Source organism: Rutidosis leptorrhynchoides, chromosome 8 (assembly GCF_046630445.1).
Source record: "Rutidosis leptorrhynchoides isolate AG116_Rl617_1_P2 chromosome 8, CSIRO_AGI_Rlap_v1, whole genome shotgun sequence".
In the NCBI taxonomy this organism is placed as follows: Eukaryota; Viridiplantae; Streptophyta; class Magnoliopsida; order Asterales; family Asteraceae; genus Rutidosis; species Rutidosis leptorrhynchoides.
In genome coordinates this window covers 135,756,368-135,776,709 of record NC_092340.1, presented here as the reverse complement: position 1 = coordinate 135,776,709, position 20,342 = coordinate 135,756,368, and positions in this window count along the sequence as shown.

Here is a 20,342-nt window from a genome sequence, read left to right as displayed (position 1 = left end):
GGTTTCTCACTTTTCAACAGTTTCTATCTTTGCCGGATCCACCTTAATACCTTCTTTGTTCACTATGTGACCGAGGAATTGAACTTCTACCAACCAAAATGCACACTTTGAAAACTTAGCGTACAGTTTTTCTTTCCTCAATACTTCTAGCACTTTTCTTAAATGTTCTTCGTGCTCTTGATCATTCTTTGAGTAAATAAGTATGTCATCGATGAAAACAATGACAAACTTGTCAAGATATGGCCCACACACTCGGTTCATAAGGTCCATGAACACAGCTGGTGCGTTAGTTAATCCAAACGGCATAACCAAAAACTCGTAATGACCATAACACGTCCTAAAAGCAGTTTTTGGAATATCATCCTCCTTTACTCGTATTTGATGATATCCAGAACGTAAATCGATCTTTGAATAAACCGACGAGCTTTGTAGTTGATCAAATAAGTCGTCAATTCTCGGCAGTGGATAACGGTTTTTGATGGTAACTTTGTTCAACTCTCTGTAGTCAATACACAACCTAAATGTACCATCCTTCTTCTTGACAAACAAAACAGGAGCTCCCCATGGTGATGTGCTTGGTCGAATGAAACCACGTTCTAATAGTTCTTGCAGTTGGCTTTGCAGTTCTTTCATCTCGCTGGGTGCGAGTCTATAAGAAGCACGAGCTATTGGTGCAGCTCCTGGTACAAGATCTATTTGAAATTCAACATATCGATGTGGAGGTAGTCCCGGTAATTCTTTCGGAAATACATCGGGAAATTCTTTTGCGACGGGAACATCATTGATGCTCTTTTCTTCAGTTAGTACTTTCTCGACGTGTGCTAGAACAGCATAGCAACCTTTTCTTATTAGTTTTTATGCCTTTAAATTACTAATAAGATGTAGCTTCATGTTGCCCTTTCTCCGTACACCATTAAGGGTTCTCCTTCTTCTCGTACAATGCGAATTGCATTTTTATAACATACGATCTCTGCTTTCACCTTCTTCAGCCAGTCCATGCCAACTATTACATCAAAACTCCCTAACTCTACTGGTATCAAATCAATCTTAAATATTTCGCTACCCAGTTTAATTTCTCGATTCCGGCATATATTATCTGGTGAAATTAATTTACCGTTTGCTAATTCGAGTAAAAATTTACTATCCAACGGCGTCAATGGACAACTTAATTTAGCACAAAAATCTCTACTCATATAGCTTCTGTCCGCACCAGAATCAAATAAAATGTAAGCATATTTATTGTCAATAAGAAACGTACCCGTAACAAGCTCTGGGTCTTCTTATGCCTCGGCCGCATTAATATTGAAAACTCTTCCGCGGCCTTGTCCATTCGTGTTCTCCTGGTTCGGGCAATTTCTATTAATGTGGCCCGGTTTTCCACATTTATAACAAACTACATTGGCATAACTTGCTCCGACACTACTTCCTCCGCCATTACTCATTCCGACACCATTTGTTCCTTTCGTTCTATTAACCCCTGGTCCGTAGACCTCACACTTCGCCGCGCTATGAACATTTCTTTTACACTTGTTGCAAAATTTGGTGCAGAACCCCGAGTGATACTTTTCACACCTTTGGCATAGCTGCTTCTGATTGTTGTTTTTGTTGCGGTTATTATTGTTGTTGGGATGATTGTTGTAGTTGCTGCTGCTGTTGTTGTTGTTGTTGTTGTTGTTGTTGTTGTTGTTGTTGTTGTTGTTGTTGTTGTTGTTGTTGGGCCGTTTGTTGTAGTTGCGATTGATGTTGCGATTGTTGGGATAATTGTTGCGATTATTGTTGTAATTGCTGTTGTTGTTGTATTGGTGATTCTTATCACCGTTTTCCTCCCACATTCTTTTGACTTGCTTCACATTGGCCTCTTCAGCAGTCTGTTCTTTAATTCTTCCTTCAATCTGGTTCACTAGTTTATGAGCCATTCTACATGCCTGTTGTATGGAGGCGGGCTCGTGTGAACTTATATCTTCTTGGATTCTTTCCGGTAATCCTTTCACAAACGCGTCGATCTTCTCTTCCTCATCTTCGAATGCTCCCGGACACAATAGGCACAATTTTGTGAATCGTCTTTCGTACGTGGTAATATCAAATCCTTGAGTTCGTAACCCTCTAAGTTCTGTCTTGTGCTTATTGACCTCGGTTCTGGGACGGTACTTCTCGTTCATCAAGTGCTTGAATACTGACCACGGTAGTGCGTACGCATCGTCTTGTCCCACTTGCTCTAGATAGGTATTCCACCATGTTAACGTAGAACCTGTGAAGGTATGCGTAGCGTACTTCACTTTGTCCTCTTCAGTACACTTACTTATGGCAAACACCGATTCGACCTTCTCGGTCCACCGTTTCAATCCGATCGGTCCTTCGGTTCCATCAAATTCCAAAGGTTTGCAGGCAGTGAATTTTTTGTAGGTGCATCCTACACGATTTCCTGTACTGCTAGATCCAAGGTTATTGTTGGTATGTAGCGCAGCCTGTACTGCGGCTATGTTTGAAGCTAGAAAAGTACGGAATTCCTCTTCATTCATATTCACGGTGTGTCGAGTAGTCGGTGCCATTTCCTTCAAAATAGTTAAATGGAACAAGTTAATCATACAGAATATTAAGAGTAGTTAATAGTATTTCGTAGCATAATATGAACTCATTTATAAAAGCTTTTTCTTCATATTAGCGTTTAATAAGTTTAAATTCGGGTAGTACCTACCCGTTAAGTTCATACTTAGTAGCTAATATACAATTCAACTACTACAATTCTATATGAAAAACTGATTATAATAATATTTCGCGTTCAAACTTTTACACAATATTTTACAAACTTACAATACCGCTTATTTTACATATAGCATGAAATATAGCACACAATAAATTTGATACAAGATGGTTGTGAAGATAATTCTAGCTAGTACACAAGTCGTTCAGCAAAGGCAATAAAGACACGTAATTCATACGTCCAGAAACAAGTCATGCATTCTGGTTTTACTAGGATTACTTCCCATCCTTGGTCTTTTGGAACATAACCGTTATGGCCATTGATAAGACAGCGTGTTGTAACATCGTCAAAGGGACGAGGGTTACGTAATGTCCAACAGTCCCGTAACAATCTAAAAACCTCATTTCTTACCCCAATTACCGACTCCGTCACTTTTGGGAACGTTTTGTTTAATAGTTGTAGCCCGATGTTCTTGTTCTCACTTTGGTGAGAAGCGAACATTACTAATCCGTAAGCATAACATGCTTCTTTATGTTGCATGTTAGCCGCTTTTTCTAAATCACGAAGTCCAATATTCGGATATATTGAGTCAAAATAATTTCTTAACCCATTGCGTAAAATAGCATTTGGGTTCCCCGCAATATATGCGTCAAAGTAAACACATCGTAACTTATGGATTTCCCAATGTGATATTCCCCATCTTTCGAACGAAAGCCTTTTATAAACCAAGGCATTCTTGGAACGTTCTTTGAATGTCTTACAAATTGATCTCGCCTTAAATAGTTGTGCCGAAGAATTCTGACCGACTCTAGACAAGATTTCATCAATCATGTCTCCGGGTAGGTCTCTTAAAATATTGGGTTGTCTATCCATTTTGTGTTTTTATACTGTAAAATAGACAAGAGTTAGATTCATAAAAAAATACTTATTAATACAAGCAATTTTTACATATATCATAAAGCATAAGCACACACTATATTACTTATATTACACCATACAAATACAACTATCTTATTCCGACTCGCTTGTTTCTTCTTCTTCGGTTTTGGTTCGTTTTGCCAAGTTACTAGGGATATATGATGTTCCCCTAATACGAGCCATCGTTAACCACATTGGTTTAGAAAAACCTGGTGGTTTAGAGGTTCCCGGGTCATTGTTACAACTTAAGGACTTCGGGGGTTGACGATACATATAAAGTTCATCGGGGTTGGAATTAGATTTCTCTATTTTTATGCCCTTTCCCTTATTATTTTCTTTTGCCTTTTTAAATTCAGTTGGGGTAATTTCTATAACATCATCGGAATTCTCGTCAGAATCCGATTCATCGGAGAATTGGTAATCCTCCCAATATTTTGCTTCCTTGGCGGAAACACCATTGACCATAATTAACCTTGGTCGGTTGGTTGAGGATTTTCTTTTACTTAACCGTTTTATTATTTCCCCCACCGGTTCTATTTCTTCATCCGGTTCCGATTCTTCTTCCGGTTCCGATTCTTCTTCCGGTTCGGACTCTTCTTCCGGTTCCTCTTCGGGAACTTGTGAATCAGTCCACGAATCATTCCAATTTACATTTGACTCTTCATTATTATTAGGTGAGTCAATGGGACTTGTTCTAGATGTAGACATCTATCACATAATATCAAACGCGTTAAGAGATTAATATATCACATAATATTCACATGTTAAAAATATATAGTTTCCAACAAAATTTGTTAAGCAATCATTTTTCAAGTAAACACGGTCGAAGTACAGACTCATTAATGCATCCTAACAAACTAGATAAGACACACTAATGCAAAATTCTGGTTCTCTAAGACCAACACTCTGATACCAACTGAAATGTCCCGTTCTTATTGATTAAAAACGTTCCATATTAATTGATTTCTTTGCGAGGTTTTGACCTCTATATGAGACATTTTTCAAATACTGCATTCATTTTAAAACAAACCATAACCTTTATTTCATCAATAAAGTTTTAAAAAGCTTTACGTAGATTATCAAATAATGATAATCTAAAATATCCTGTTTACACACGACCATTACATAATGGTTTACAATACAAATATGTTACAACAAAATAAGTTTCTTGAATGCAGTTTTTACACAATATCATACAAGCATGGACTCCAAATCTCGTCCTTATTTAAGTATGCGACAGCGGAAGCTCTTAATAATCACCTGAGAATAAACATGCTTAAAACATCAACAAAAATGTTGGTGAGTTATAGGTTTAACCTATATATATCAAATTATAATAATAGACCACAAGATTTCATATTTCAATACACATCCCATACATAGAGATAAAAATCATTCATATGGTGAACACCTGGTAACCGACATTAACAAGATGCATATATAAGAATATCCCCATCATTCCGGGACACCCTTCGGATATGATATAAATTTTGAAGTACTAAAGCATCTGGTACTTTGGATGGGGTTTGTTAGGCCCAATAGATCTATCTTTAGGATTCGCGTCAATTAGGGTGTCTGTTCCCTAATTCTTAGATTACCAGACTTAATAAAAAGGGGCATATTCGATTTCGATAATTCAACCATAGAATGTAGTTTCACGTACTTGTGTCTATTTTGTAAATCATTTATAAAACCTGCATGTATTCTCATCCCAAAAATATTAGATTTTAAAAGTGGGACTATAACTCACTTTCACAGATTTTTACTTCGTCGGGAAGTAAGACTTGGCCACTGGTTGATTCACGAACCTATAACAATATATACATATATATCAAAGTATGTTCAAAATATATTTACAACACTTTTAATATATTTTGATGTTTTAAGTTTATTAAGTCAGCTGTCCTCGTTAGTAACCTACAAATAGTTGTCCACAGTTAGATGTACAGAAATAAATCGATAAATATTATCTTGAATCAATCCACGACCCAGTGTATACGTATCTCAGTATTGATCACAACTCAAACTATATATATTTTGGAATCAACCTCAACCATGTATAGCTAACTCCAACATTCACATATAGAGTGTCTATGGTTGTTCCGAAATATATATAGATGTGTCGACATGATAGGTCGAAACATTGTATATGTGTCTATGGTATCTCAAGATTACATAATATACAATACAAGTTGATTAAGTTATGGTTGGAATAGATTTGTTACCAATTTTCACGTATCTAAAATGAGAAAAATTATCCAATCTTGTTTTACCCATAACTTCTTCATTTTAAATCCGTTTTGAGTGAATAAAAATGCTATGGTTTCTTATTGAACTCTATTTTATGAATCTAAACAGAAAAAGTATAGGTTTATAGTCGGAAAAATAAGTTACAAGTCGTTTTTGTAAAGGTAGTCATTTCAGTCGAAAGAACGACGTCTAGATGACCATTTTAGAAAACATACTTCCACTTTGAGTTTAACCATAATTTTTGGATATAGTTTCATGTTCATAATAAAAATCATTTTCTCAGAATAAAAACTTTTAAATCAAAGTTTATCATAGTTTTTAATTAACTAACCCAAAACAGCCCGCGGTGTTACTACGACGGCGTAAATCCGGTTTTACGGTGTTTTTCGTTTTTCCAGGTTTTAAATCATTAAGTTAGCATATCATATAGATATAGAACATGTGTTTAGTTAATTTTAAAAGTCAAGTTATAAGGATTAGCCTTTGTTTGCGAACAAGTTTAGAATTAACTAAACTATGTTCTAGTGATTACGAGTTTAAACCTTCGAATAAGATAGTTTTATATATATGAATCGAATGATGTTATGAACATCATTACTACCTCAATTTTAGTAGGTAAACCTACTAGAAGTGACAAGAAATGATCTAGCTTCAAAGGATCTTGGATGGCTTGAAAGTTCTTGAAGTAGGATCATGACACAAAAACAAGTTCAAGTAAGATTTTTACTCGAATTAAGATAGTTTATAGTTATAGAAATTGAATCAAAGTTTGAATATGAATATTACCTTGAATAAGAAAGATAACCTACTATATATAACAAAGGTTTCTTGATCTTAGATGATTACTTGGAATGGATTAGAAAGCTTGGAAGTAAATTAGTAAACTTGAAGGGATTTTTGAAGTGTTCTTGAAGTGTTCTTCCTATGATGATTATAGCTTGATTCTTGAAGTGATTTTTGATGAAGATGATGATTAACTACTGGAAAAATACATTCATAATAGTGTGTGTGTGTGTTGAGAGAGAATTAGAAAGAGAATTGGAAGTGAAATGGAGTGAATGATGAGTGGTAATTGGTGAGTGGTGAGTGAGGTTAAAAGGAGTTCTAGTTAGTTGACTAGCTCATGGTAGAAGTTAAAATTGATTAGTCATACATGACATAATCAAGAGTGGAATCCCATGCTAGTTCCTATTGGTATATACCCATAGTAAGTACGTTTTGAAGCTGTGTATAATACAGGTAAGAATACGACTAGAATTCTTGATGAAAGAAAAGAATGGGAAAGTAACTGTAACCATTTTCGTTAAGTATGAGTGTTTTGATATATGTCTTGAAGTCTTCCAAAAGTATTTTAATACATCTAAATACACTACATGTATATACATTTTAACTGAGTCGTTAAGTCATCGTTAGTCGTTACATGTAAGTGTTGTTTTGAAACCTTTAAGTTAACGATCTCAATTAATGTTGTTAACCCATTGTTTATTATATCTAATGAGATGTTAAATTATTATATTATCATGCTATTATGATATATTAATATATCTTAATATGATATATATATACATTTAAATGTCGTTACAACGATAAGCGTTACATATATGTCTCGTTTCGAAATCCTTAAGTTAGTAGTCTTGTTTATATATATATAACTCATTGTTAATATACTTATGGAGATACTTACTTATCATAATCTCATGTTAACCATATGTATATCCATATATATATATCGTCGTGTCGTTTTTACAAGTTTTAACGTTCGTGAATCGCCGGTCAACTTGGGTGGTCAATTGTCTATATGAAACATATTTCAATTAATCAAGTCTTAACAAGTTTGATTGCTTAACATGTTGGAAACATTTAATCATGTAAATATCAATCTCAATTAATATATATAAACATGGAAAAGTTCGGGTCACTACAATAAAGACACGTAATTCATACGTCCAGAAACAAGTCATGCATTCTGGTTTTACTAGGATTACTTCCCATCCTTGGTCTTGTGGAACATAACCGTTATGGCCGTTGATAAGACAGCGTGTTGTAACGTCGTCAAAGGGACGAGGGTTACGTAATGTCCAACAGTCCCGTAACAATCTAAAAACCTCATTTCTTACCCCAATTACCGACTCCGTCACTTGTGGAAAAGTTTTGTTTAATAGTTGTAGCCCGATGTTCTTGTTCTCACTTTGGTGAGAAGCGAACATTACTAATCCGTAAGCATAACATGCTTCTTTATGTTGCATATTAGCCGCTTTTTCTAAATCACGAAGTCCAATATTCGGATATATTGAGTCAAAATAATTTCTTAACCCATTGCATAAAATAGCATTTGGGTTCCCCGCAATATATGCGTCAAAGTAAACACATCGTAACTTATGGATTTCCCAATGTGATATCCCCCATCTTTCGAACGAAAGCCTTTTATAAACCAAGGCATTCTTGGAACGTTCTTCAAATGTCTTACAAACTGATCTCGCCTTAAATAGTTGTGCCGAAGAATTCTGACCGACTCTAGACATGATTTCATCAATCATGTCTCCGGGTAGGTCTCTTAAAATATTGGGTTGTCTATCCATTTTGTGTTTTTATACTGTAAAATAGACAAGAGTTAGATTCATAAAAAAAATACTTATTAATACAAGCAATTTTTACATATATCATAAAGCATAAGCACACTATATTACATATATTACACCACACGAATACAACTATCTTATTCCGACTCGCTCGTTTCTTCTTCTTCGGTTTTGGTTCGTTTTGCCAAGTTTCTAGGGATATATGATGTTCCGCTAATACGAGCCGTCGTTTTCCACATTGGTTTAGAAAAACCTGGTGGTTTAGAGGTTCCCGGGTTATTGTCACAACTTAAGAAATACGGGTGTTGACGATACATATAAAGTTCATCGGGTTTGGAAACAAATTTCTCTATTTTTATGCTCTTTCCCTTATTGTTCTCTTTTGCCTTATTAAATTGTGTTGGGGTAATTTCTATAACATCATCGGAATCCTTGTCAGGATCCGATTCATCGGAGAATTGGTAATCCTCCCAATACTTTGCTTCCTTGGCGGAAACACCATTGACCATAATTAACTTTGGTCGGTTGGTTGAGGATTTTCTTCTACTTAACCGTTTTATTATTTCCCCCATTGGTTCTATTTCTTCTTCCGGTTCCGATTCTTCTTCCGGTTCCGATTCTTCTTCCGGTTCCGACTCTTCTTCCGGTTCCTCTTCGGGAACTTGTGAATCAGTCCACGAATCATTCCAATTTACATTTGACTCTTCATTATTATTAGGTGAGTCAATGGGACTTGTTCTAGAGGTAGACATCTATCACATAATATCAAACACGTTAAGAGATTAATATATCACATAATATTCACATGTTAGAAATATATAGTTTCCAACAAAATTTGTTAAGCAATCATTTTTCAAGTAAACACGGTCGAAGTACAGACTCACTAATGCATCCTAACAAACTCGATAAGACACACTAATGCAAAATTCTGGTTCTCTAAGACCAACGCTCGGATACCAACTGAAATGTCCCGTTCTTATTGATTAAAAACGTTCCATATTAATTGATTTCGTTGCGAGGTTTTGACCTCTATATGAGACGTTTTTCAAAGACTGCATTCATTTTTAAAACAAACCATAACCTTTATTTCATAGATAAAGGTTTTAAAAAGCTTTACGTAGATTATCAAATAATGATAATCTAAAATATCCTGTTTACACACGACCATTACATAATGGTTTACAATACAAATATGTTACAACAAAATAAGTTTCTTGAATGCAGTTTTTACACAATATCATACAAGCATGGACTCCAAATCTCGTCCTTATTTAAGTATGCGACAGCGGAAGCTCTTAATAATCACCTGAGAATAAACATGCTTAAAACGTCAAAAAAAATGTTGGTGAGTTATAGGTTTAACCTATATATATCAAATCATAATAATAGACCACAAGATTTCATATTTCAATACACATCCCATACATAGAGATAAAAATCATTCATATGGTGAACACCTGGTAACCGACATTAATAAGATGCATATATAAGAATATCCCCATCATTCCGGGACACCCTTCGGATATGATATAAATTTCGAAGTACTAAAGCATCCAGTACTTTGGATGGGGTTTGTTAGGCCCAATAGATCTATCTTTAGGATTCGCGTCAATTAGGGTGTCTGTTCCCTAATTCTTAGATTACCAGACTTAATATAAAGGGGCATATTTGATTTCGATAATTCAACCATAGAATGTAGTTTCACGTACTTGTGTCTATTTTATAAATCATTTATAAAACCTGCATGTATTCTCATCCCAAAAATATTAGATTTTAAAAGTGGGACTATAACTCACTTTCACAGATTTTTACTTCGTCGGGAAGTAAGACTTGGCCACTGGTCGATTCACGAACCTATAACAATATATACATATATATCAAAGTATATTCAAAATATATTTACAATACTTTTAATACATTTAGATGTTTTAAGTTTATTAAGTCAGCTGTCCTCGTTAGTAACCTACAACTAGTTGTCCATAGTTAGATGTACAGAAATAAATCGATAAATATTATCTTGAATCAATCCACGATCCAGTGTATACGTATCTCAGTATTGATCACAACTCAAAGTATATATATATTTTGGAATCAACCTCAACCCTGTATAGCTAACTCCAACATTCACATATAGAGTGTCTATGGTTGTTCCGAAATATATATAGATGTGTCGACATGATAGGTCGAAACATTGTATACGTGTCTATGGTATCTCAAGATTACATAATATACAATACAAGTTGATTAAGTTATGGTTGGAATAGATTTGTTACCAATTTTCACGTAGCTAAAATGAGTAGTTTTTACCAATTTTGTTTTGCTCGTCATTTATTCGTTTCTAATCCGTTTTGAGTGATTTAAGAGGCCACGGTTTCGTATTGAACTTGAATTTATGAAACTAAACAGAAAAGGTATAGGTTTATAGTCAGAAATACAAGTAACAAGTCGTTTTTGAAAGAGGTAGTTATTTCCGTCGAAAGAACGACATCTTGATGACCATTTTGAAAAACATACTTTCACTTTGAGTTTAACCATGATTTTTGGATATAGTTTCATGTTCATAAGAAAAATCATTTTTCCAGAAATATAGCTTTTAAATCAAAGTTCTTCTTAGCTTTTAATTATCCCAACCAAAACAGCCCCCGGTTTTACTACGACGGCGTATATCCAGTTTTATGGTGTTTATCGTGTTTCCGGGTTTTAAATCATTAAGTTAGCATATCATATAGATATAGAACATGTGTTTAGTTGATTTTAAAAGTCTATTTAGAAGGATTAACTTTATTTGCGAACAAGTTTAGAATTAACTAAACTATGTTCTAGTGATTACAAGTTTATAACGTTGAATAAGACAGCTTTTTATGTATGATTGAATGATGTTATGAACATCATTACTACCTCAAGTTCCTTGGATAAACCTACTAGAAATGAGAAAAATGGATCTAGCTTCAAAGGATCCTTGGATGGCTTGAAAGTTCTTGAAGCAGAATCATGACACGAAAACAATTTCAAGTAAGATTTTCACTCGAAATAAGATTGTTATAGTTAGAGAAATTGAATTAAAGTTTGAATATGATTATTACCTTGTATTAGAAAGATAACCTACTGTAAGTAACAAAGGTTTCTTGATCTTGGATGATTACTTGGAATGGATTTAGAAAACTTGGAAGTAAACTTGCAATCTTGGAAGTATTCTTGAATTTATGAAACTAGAACTTTTGGAATTTATGAAGAACACTTAGAACTTGAAGATAGAACTTGAGAGAGATCAATTAGATGAAGGAAATTGAAGAATGAAAGTGTTTGTAGGTGTTTTTGGTCGTTGGTGTATGGATTAGATATAAAGGATATGTAATTTTGTTTTCTTGTAAATAAGTCATGAATGATTACTCATATTTTTGTAATTTTATGAGATATTTCATGCTAGTTGCCAAATGATGGTTCCCACATGTGTTATGTGACTCACATGGGCTGCTAATATCTGATCATTGGAGTGTATATACCAATAGTACATACATCTAAAAGCTGTGTATTGTACGAGTACAAATACGGGTGCATACTAGTAGAATTGTTGATGAAACTGAACGAGGATGTAATTGTAAGCATTTTTGTTAAATAGAAGTATTTTGATAAGTGTCTTGAAGTCTTTCAAAAGTGTATGAATACATATTAAAACACTACATGTATATACATTTTAACTGAGTCGTTAAGTCATCGTTAGTCGTTACATGTAAGTGTTGTTTTGAAACCTTCTAGTTAACGATCTTGTTAAGTGTTGTTAACCCAATGTTTATAATATCAAATGAGTTTTTAAATTATTATATTATCATGATATTATGATGTATGAATATCTCTTAATATGATATATATACATTAAATGTCGTTACAACGATAATCGTTACATATATGTCTCCTTTCAAAATCATTAAGTTAGTAGTCTTGTTTTTACATATGTAGTTCATTGTTAATATACTTAATGATATGTTTACTTATCATAATATCATGTTAACTATATATATATCCATATATATGTCATCATATAGTTTTTACAAGTTTTAACGTTCGTGAATCACCGGTCAACTTGGGTGGTCAATTGTCTATATGAAACCTATTTCAATTAATCAAGTCTTAACAAGTTTGATTGCTTAACATGTTGGAAACACTTAATCATGTAAATAACAATTTTATTTAATATATATATAAATAAACATGGAAAAGTTCGGGTCACTACACCATCTAGCTGACCGTGTTAGACAGCATTTGATTCAAAGGTATGGCAGTTCTTCTTTTATAGATTGGGAACGTCTTTTCACCATTCGTAGACCTGTATATAAGGAATGGTGTGTTGAGCTGATGAGTACTATAGCGTTAAATGTAGATGTAGATAGGTTAGATGATAGAAGTTTTCTTAGATTTATCCTTGGCGGTAGGATGTACAGAATGTCCATGATGGACATGGACAGGGCATTACAGATTTACACTCCTAGTGAATTGCTACTACCTGACTGTATGAGTTTGATTTATCGTGGTGAAAGGGTAGATAGGAATTTTGACGCGAACGCCGTTTGGAGGCGTATGTCAAACTATAATGTTTTTACACTAGGAGGAAAACACTCCTACTTACATATTAACAAAGCCGAGCTTCGTGTAATTCATAGATTTTTTGCTAACTCAATTACACAGAGAGGTCATAATAAGGAGAAAATTACCTTACATGATTTATTTTACCTAAAGTGTATTCGAGACCCGAGAAGCTTTGTTAATATCCCCTACTGTGTTGGTTTTTATTTATCTAAAATGGTAGAAGGAATGCAGGACGGGAGTATAATAGGAGGAGATATTTTTGTTACTCTCATTGGAGAGTATTTAGGTGTTGATAGGAACCATGGGGGTCCATTACAGGTTTGTAGAGAACAGGATGAGACCATAGGATTGCGGGTTTATACGGGTGCTAAGGTATTGAAGAGTAGACGCAACCAGGCAATTCCCTATGAAGGTAATCATCCTCAAGTAGAGAGAAAGGCTCAGACGAGGAAATGGAGGAAGCGGAAGACATTAGGGATGTCTTTCGAGATGCAATTCTTGACGTCCACGTTCGTATAGATGAGGAAGCAATGACGAGCGCGGCCAGACATAGTATGTACGAGCAGTGGAACTCCGAGCGAGTATACGAGGATTATAGGCGACGCCAACACGATAGCTGGTTAGTTCATCAGCACCAAATCATGAGCCAGCTATCATATCAGGTACTAAATAATTACGTGCCTACTCGACCTGCTCATTTTCCGCCACACAACCCCGACATTCGACCACCGTTTAACCGATATGACTATAACCAAGCCTATCAGAACACCTATAACCAATAATGGAACCCACCTGACGAGATGAACTGGAACCCCTATCCATACTGATTTGGTTCCATTGGTTATTTTTATGATTTTTATGTTTTTATCTTTTTACTTATTCATGTTTAAACTTATGTTATTGGATATATTTGTGTAATTTTTATCATTTTTATTAATATTGTGTACTAATATTTCCCATTTAGGATTTAAAAGTATGAAAGTGGGATTTTAAGTCCCATTTCAAATTGACATGCATGTATATATTTGTATTGTATGTATATTGTCGATTGTACAAAACAGGGTAAAACAGCGCATTTTCAAAGACTGACATTAAGTTCAGCAAAAGCTAGTACGTTTGACGACAAAACGAAAAACAAATGTGATGTAACAATAAGACGGAATGAACAAATGATGTGCACCATTTATCATTCAGCAAACAAACGCCAATATGTTTGGAAACTATGGTAAAATTTAATTATTTTTCTACGCTAATCACCCTCAATAATTTAAATTGTTACTGATTTCTTGCAAATGAGGGTATTGCAAGATCTTAAGTGTGGGAAGGGGTTAAATTCTTTCGGTTTTTTAAAAATTTTTAACTTATACACTTGGTTAACATTAAAAATACTAGTAACGCAGTAGTTGTATTAGAATCTAGTGCTCTCTGATAATAAAGAACATCCCTAGTCTTATATACTGACTACCCAATTCTAGTAAAATTTTTCAAAATTTTCAATTAAATGAATTCAAAATCATGTTTATACATATTTATGAACGATAAAACTAGGTGTTAACACCGAAATTATTGTTACCTTGGAAAGGACATAAATTGAGAAACAAACCAAAATGTTAGAATTCATTTAAAATGAAATAGAGGACAATAAAAAGGCAAATAAAAGAAAATAAAAGCCAAGTGTGGAAAAATTTACCAAGTTATTTAAAACATAAGTCACATATTTTTGTAACAAAAAAATGAAGATACTTTTGCTTTGGACTAAACTAAACAGTTTTACCCGATTTACTGTAATATATTTGAAAGAAAGATGGATCTACACGATGAATCAATTCCATCATTAAAAGGAAGTAAAGTCTTTCGAAAAAGACACGCGCTTCTTGATTTAGGTCATGAAGTTGTCGTCCAGACCAGCTGTAGGTTGATGAAAAATCTAGAAAATTCATCACTAAAATCAGCAGAAAATCCACGGACCTCAGCATCAAACAGGGTCGCCAAGTGGTCAGACTTATCCTAATCATGAGAGGATCTGTCTTGTAAAATGGGGAGGATGCCGTGCAAATTAGCTGGATAAGACTAATGAATCAGATCCCCAGAAAGGATAATCTCCTTAAAGATTAAAAATCAGCTTTTAAGCCTGATATTACTCAATCCTTGAGATTGACCTTAAAGATTGAGAATTACAAACTCATGGAATTCAATGATATCTAAACTCGAGCTTGAACGAGAAAATATTTTGATCAAAATTACAAACCGATTTGTTTTCTGAAAACCTATTTTTAATGCGTTCATTACCATTGAACGTAAAATCCTAAGAATTCACCTGGAATTCATTAGGTCATCTGAACCAAATCGGGTGTCAACTGTAAGAACGGTGGTTGCATAGCATGGTCGAAGACAGGACCTTGTGCCAGACCGAAAAATCATAGGATGATCTTTACTATTGCTCCTACAAAGGATAGTAATAGCATCCGACATGTTTTTGGATCATAATCAAATGCATGTCATTAGACATTGCCTTAACAGTTGCTTGTTCATCACTTTCCTTTACAACCGGACGGTAGTTTGCCGAAAGGTAATATACGGGACAAGTAAACTGGACGTGTTGCTTTCCTAAATACAAGGTTAGCAAGTGGGTAACACAAAACTGCAAGTGTTGAGCTAAAATTTTCAAATCTAAAACCCACAAAACCCACAAAAATATTTTGCAAACACCGGAGAAGGGTTATTCCGGAAAACTTATCTAGGGTAAAAACTAGTTTTAATTTTCAAAAGATCAAATATTTTCATAAAGATCCAATTTCCTTAATGGATCTAAATTTTTATAGTCATGTGGGACTGTAAACCACATCGTTACTACCATTGTTTATACCGTCGTATAGAAATCACTGATGTACAAAGTGTGAAGAATAAAGAAGTGATTCTAGTATTTCAAGACTATATTGCTTGAGGACAAGCAACGCTCAAGTGTGGGAATATTTGATAATGCTAAAAACGAACATATATTTCATAGCATTATCCCTCAAGAAAGACAAGCTTTTAGTTGCAATTGTTCTATTTACAAGTGATATTCGTTTAAATAATAAAAGGTGAAGACAAAAGACAGATTCGACGAATTGAAGACGCAAAAGACCAAAAAGCTCAAAAGTACAAAATACAATCAAAGTGGTTCCAATTATTGATAAGAAACGTCTCAAAATTACAAGAGTACAAGAAGCAAAACGCAAAGTACAAGATATTAAATTGTACGCAAGGACGTTCAAAAATCCGGAACCGGGACCAGAGTCAACTCTCAACGCTCGACGCAACGTACTAAAAATTACAAGTCAACTATGCACATAAATATAATATAATATATAAATAATTCTTAAAATTATTTATATATTATATATATTTAATTAAAACCGTCGGCAGAAGAAAACAACAACATGTGAGCCTCCCCAGCTGGCCATGCGATCGCATGGCCTTGAAGAGCAAAGCTCATGCGATCGCATGAGCCCCTTTTTCAGCTCACAGGCCTATAAATTTCGAGCTTTGGTTCATCATAATCCATCAATCTTTTTCTCCTCATTCATCATACGATATATATATATATATATATATATATATATATATATATATATATATATATATATATATATATATATATATATATATATATATATATATATATATATATATATATATATTATATTTTAATTTTAATTTTAATTCTAATTTCTAATAATAAGGGTATGTTAGCGAATGTTGTAAGGGTGTAAGTCGAAATTCTGTCCGTGTAACGCTACGCTATTTTTAATCATTGTAAGTTATGTTCAACCTTTTTACATTAATGTCTCGTAGCTAAGTTATTATTATGCTTATTTAATACTGAAGTAATCATGATGTTGGGCTAAAAATATTAAAATTGGGTAATTGGGCTTTGCACCATAATTGGGGTTTGGACAAAAGAACGACACTTGTGGAAATTAGACTATGGGCTATTAATGGGCTTTATACTTGTTTAACTAAATGATAGTTTGTTAATTTTAATATAAATATTTACAATTGGACGTCCCTATAAACAACCATATACACTCGATCGGACACGATGGGCGGGATATTTATATGTACGAATAATCGTTCATTTAACTGGACACGGGAATGGATTAATAGTCTATGGAATTATTAAAACAAGGGTGAAATTATGTACAAGGACACTTGGCATAATTGATAACAAAGTATTAAAACCTTGGGTTACACGCAGTCGATATCCTGGTGTAATTATTAAACAAAGTATTAAAACCTTGTTACAGTTTAAGTCTCCAATTAGTTGGAATATTTGACTTCGGGTATAAGGATAATTTGACGAGGACACTCGCACTTTATAGTTATGACTGATGGACTGTTATGGACAAAAACCAGACGGACATATTAAATAATCCAGGATAAAGGACAATTAACCCATGGGAATAAACTAAAATCAACACGTCAAACATCATGATTACGGAAGTTTAAATAAGCATAATTCCTTTATTTTCATATTTAGTTGCACTTCTAATTATCGCACTTTTATTTATTGTCATTGTATTTAATTGCACTTTTAATTATCGTACTTTTTAATTATCGCAAGTTTATTTTATCGAACTTTTATTTATCGCAATTTCATTATCGTTATTTACTTTACGCTTTAAATTAAGTCTTTTATTTATTTAATATTTTACATTAGGTTTTAACTGCGACTAAAAGTTTTAAAAATCGACAAACCGGTCATTAAACGGTAAAAACCCCTCTTTTTATAATAATAATATTACTTATATATATTTGTATTTTTATAAATTAAAACTAATATATCGTTAAGCTTTGTTTAAAAGATTTCCCTGTGGAACGAACCGGACTTACTAAAAACTACACTACTGTACGATTAGGTACACTACCTATAAGTGTTGTAGCAAGGTTTAGGTATATCCAGTCAATAAATAAATAAATATCTTGTGTAAAATTGTATCGTATTTAATAGTTTTTCCTAGTAAAATATAAGCTATTTCATATACACCTCGCATAACATCAATTGCTAGGACCTTGTTGGTTGTTGTATGGAACATTTTGGTTATAATTCTGATTTTGATTGTAGATTGGTCTTGGCGGTTGATAATTATTCTGATAATTATTTCCAGGCCTTTGGTTTATGTATGAAACATTCTCTCTTTGTTCCATTGTTTGTTCAATACTGAGACAATCTTTTGTTAAATGTGGTCCTTCACACTGCTCACAACTAATTCGTATTGAGTGAATATCTTTAGTTATCTTTTCCATTCGTCTCTCGACAGCATCTATCTTTGCAAAAATGGAATCAAAGTCATGGCTAGAATCGGTTCTAGCTGCTTTAGATGATCTAACGATATCTTTTTCTTGGTGCCACTCATGTGAGTGGGAAGCAATGTTATCAATAATTTTGTAAGCTTCAGTTGCGATTTTATTCATAATGGAACCACCAGCTGCTATATCGATGTCTTTTCGTGTAGTGATGTCGCATCCTTGGTAGAATATTTGTACTATTTGATAAGTGTCTAAACCATGTTGCGGACATCCTCTCAACAACTTTCCAAATCTTGTCCACGCTTCATATAAAGTTTCATTTGGCTTTTGTGTGAACGTAACAATTTCTCCTTGAAGTCTCACGGCTTTAGATGCCGGAAAGAATTTTTTAAGAAAATTTTCAACTAAGACATCCCATGTATCAATCGCCCCTTCAGGTAATGATTCTAACCAATCTTTGGCTTCTCCCTTTAAAGTCCAGGGAAATAACATGGGATATATCTGTTCATCCTCCACTTCTCGGATTTTAAATAGAGTACAAATCCTATTAAAGGTACGAAGATGTTCATTTGAATCTTCCTTCGGTGCACCACTAAATTGGCATTGATTAGTTACCATGTGTAGGATTTGTCCTTTAATTTCATAATCTGGCGCATTAATGTCTGGTTAAGTAATTGCATGACATTGGCCAGTGCGTTTAGCTCGCATTCGGTCTTCCATACTTAGAGGTTCCAGATTTTCCATTATTGAATTTGTTGAATCTGAATCACTAGAGGATTTTGATTTAATGGTTTGTTCCTCGACAATCTCTGTTTGAATGATTGGTGGTTCTGGAGGAATGATTAGTGGTTCAGGATCTCTGAATTGTCCCTGAATATCTTTCGGATTCTCAATTGTGAGGTCGGGTTCAAAAAATGGATTATCGGAAATTTCAATTTGAGTACTTTGTCGACTGGATGACGATTTTAAAGAAAAATCAACGGCGACAATATTGGCTAGATGTCTTGATCTGGTTACAGGTGGTGAACGTTTTGCTCGGTGCATTCACTGAATATCCTATTAGTTATAAAAGATAAAAATTATATAAGTTATCAAATTAATAGACTTTTCTGATTTTGCCCACGTTTCGAATAGCCAATAGATGCAGCAGGTAGCCAGGGCCCTTTAAATTGGAAGCCCACAACTCGCCACTAACAAATCCAACTATTACTCCGAACCAGAAAATTTTGGATGTCTATCAATTTAACCACTTAAAATAATTTTTCGTCGAAATTTAAAGAAATTTTAGAGAAGAAATAGAAAATTCTATGTCCTAAAAACTAGATCGTCGAGAAATAAGAAAGAAAAAGAGCGCGTCGAAAAATAAAAGGTCGAAAAATAATAAAAAGAACGTAGCGCGTCGAAATTAAAAGTCTAAAAACTAAGAATTAAAAGTTGCGTCTAAGAGGTATTAAAGCTTAAAAGAAATACTATATCCAAAACGGCAATAACTTAAAAAGTACTAAAATCTTAAAACGGCGTCGCAAAATTCTAAAGCACCTAAATCTTAGTCTAAAGAAAAAGTACTTAAGGGATTTTACGGCAAAGCCTAAAAATCTATAAATAAAAATAACTACGGCAAAAACTATATCTTAAAACTAGTTACGAACAAAAAAAATATACAATTATGCTTTAACTAATAAAAAAATACAAAATATAAAATAAGTTTAAAGTTATAATAATACAATTTTATAAAAATATTATTTTTATATTATTTATTTTATAAAATTATTAATTTTATATATTAATAAAACTAAATAAAACGTAATATTACAAATTAATTAATAAACTAAAACTAAATATTAAATAATTAAACCCTAATATTAATTAATAATAATAATTATTATTAATTACCACCCTAATTCGATCAGACCGAGGTACCAGACCTGTCTTTTCACCTCATGCGACCGCATGAGGTTTGTGAACGTTTTCCATGCGTTTGCATGGATCTGGTTACTAGGCCGGAAAGTTTGGGCCGC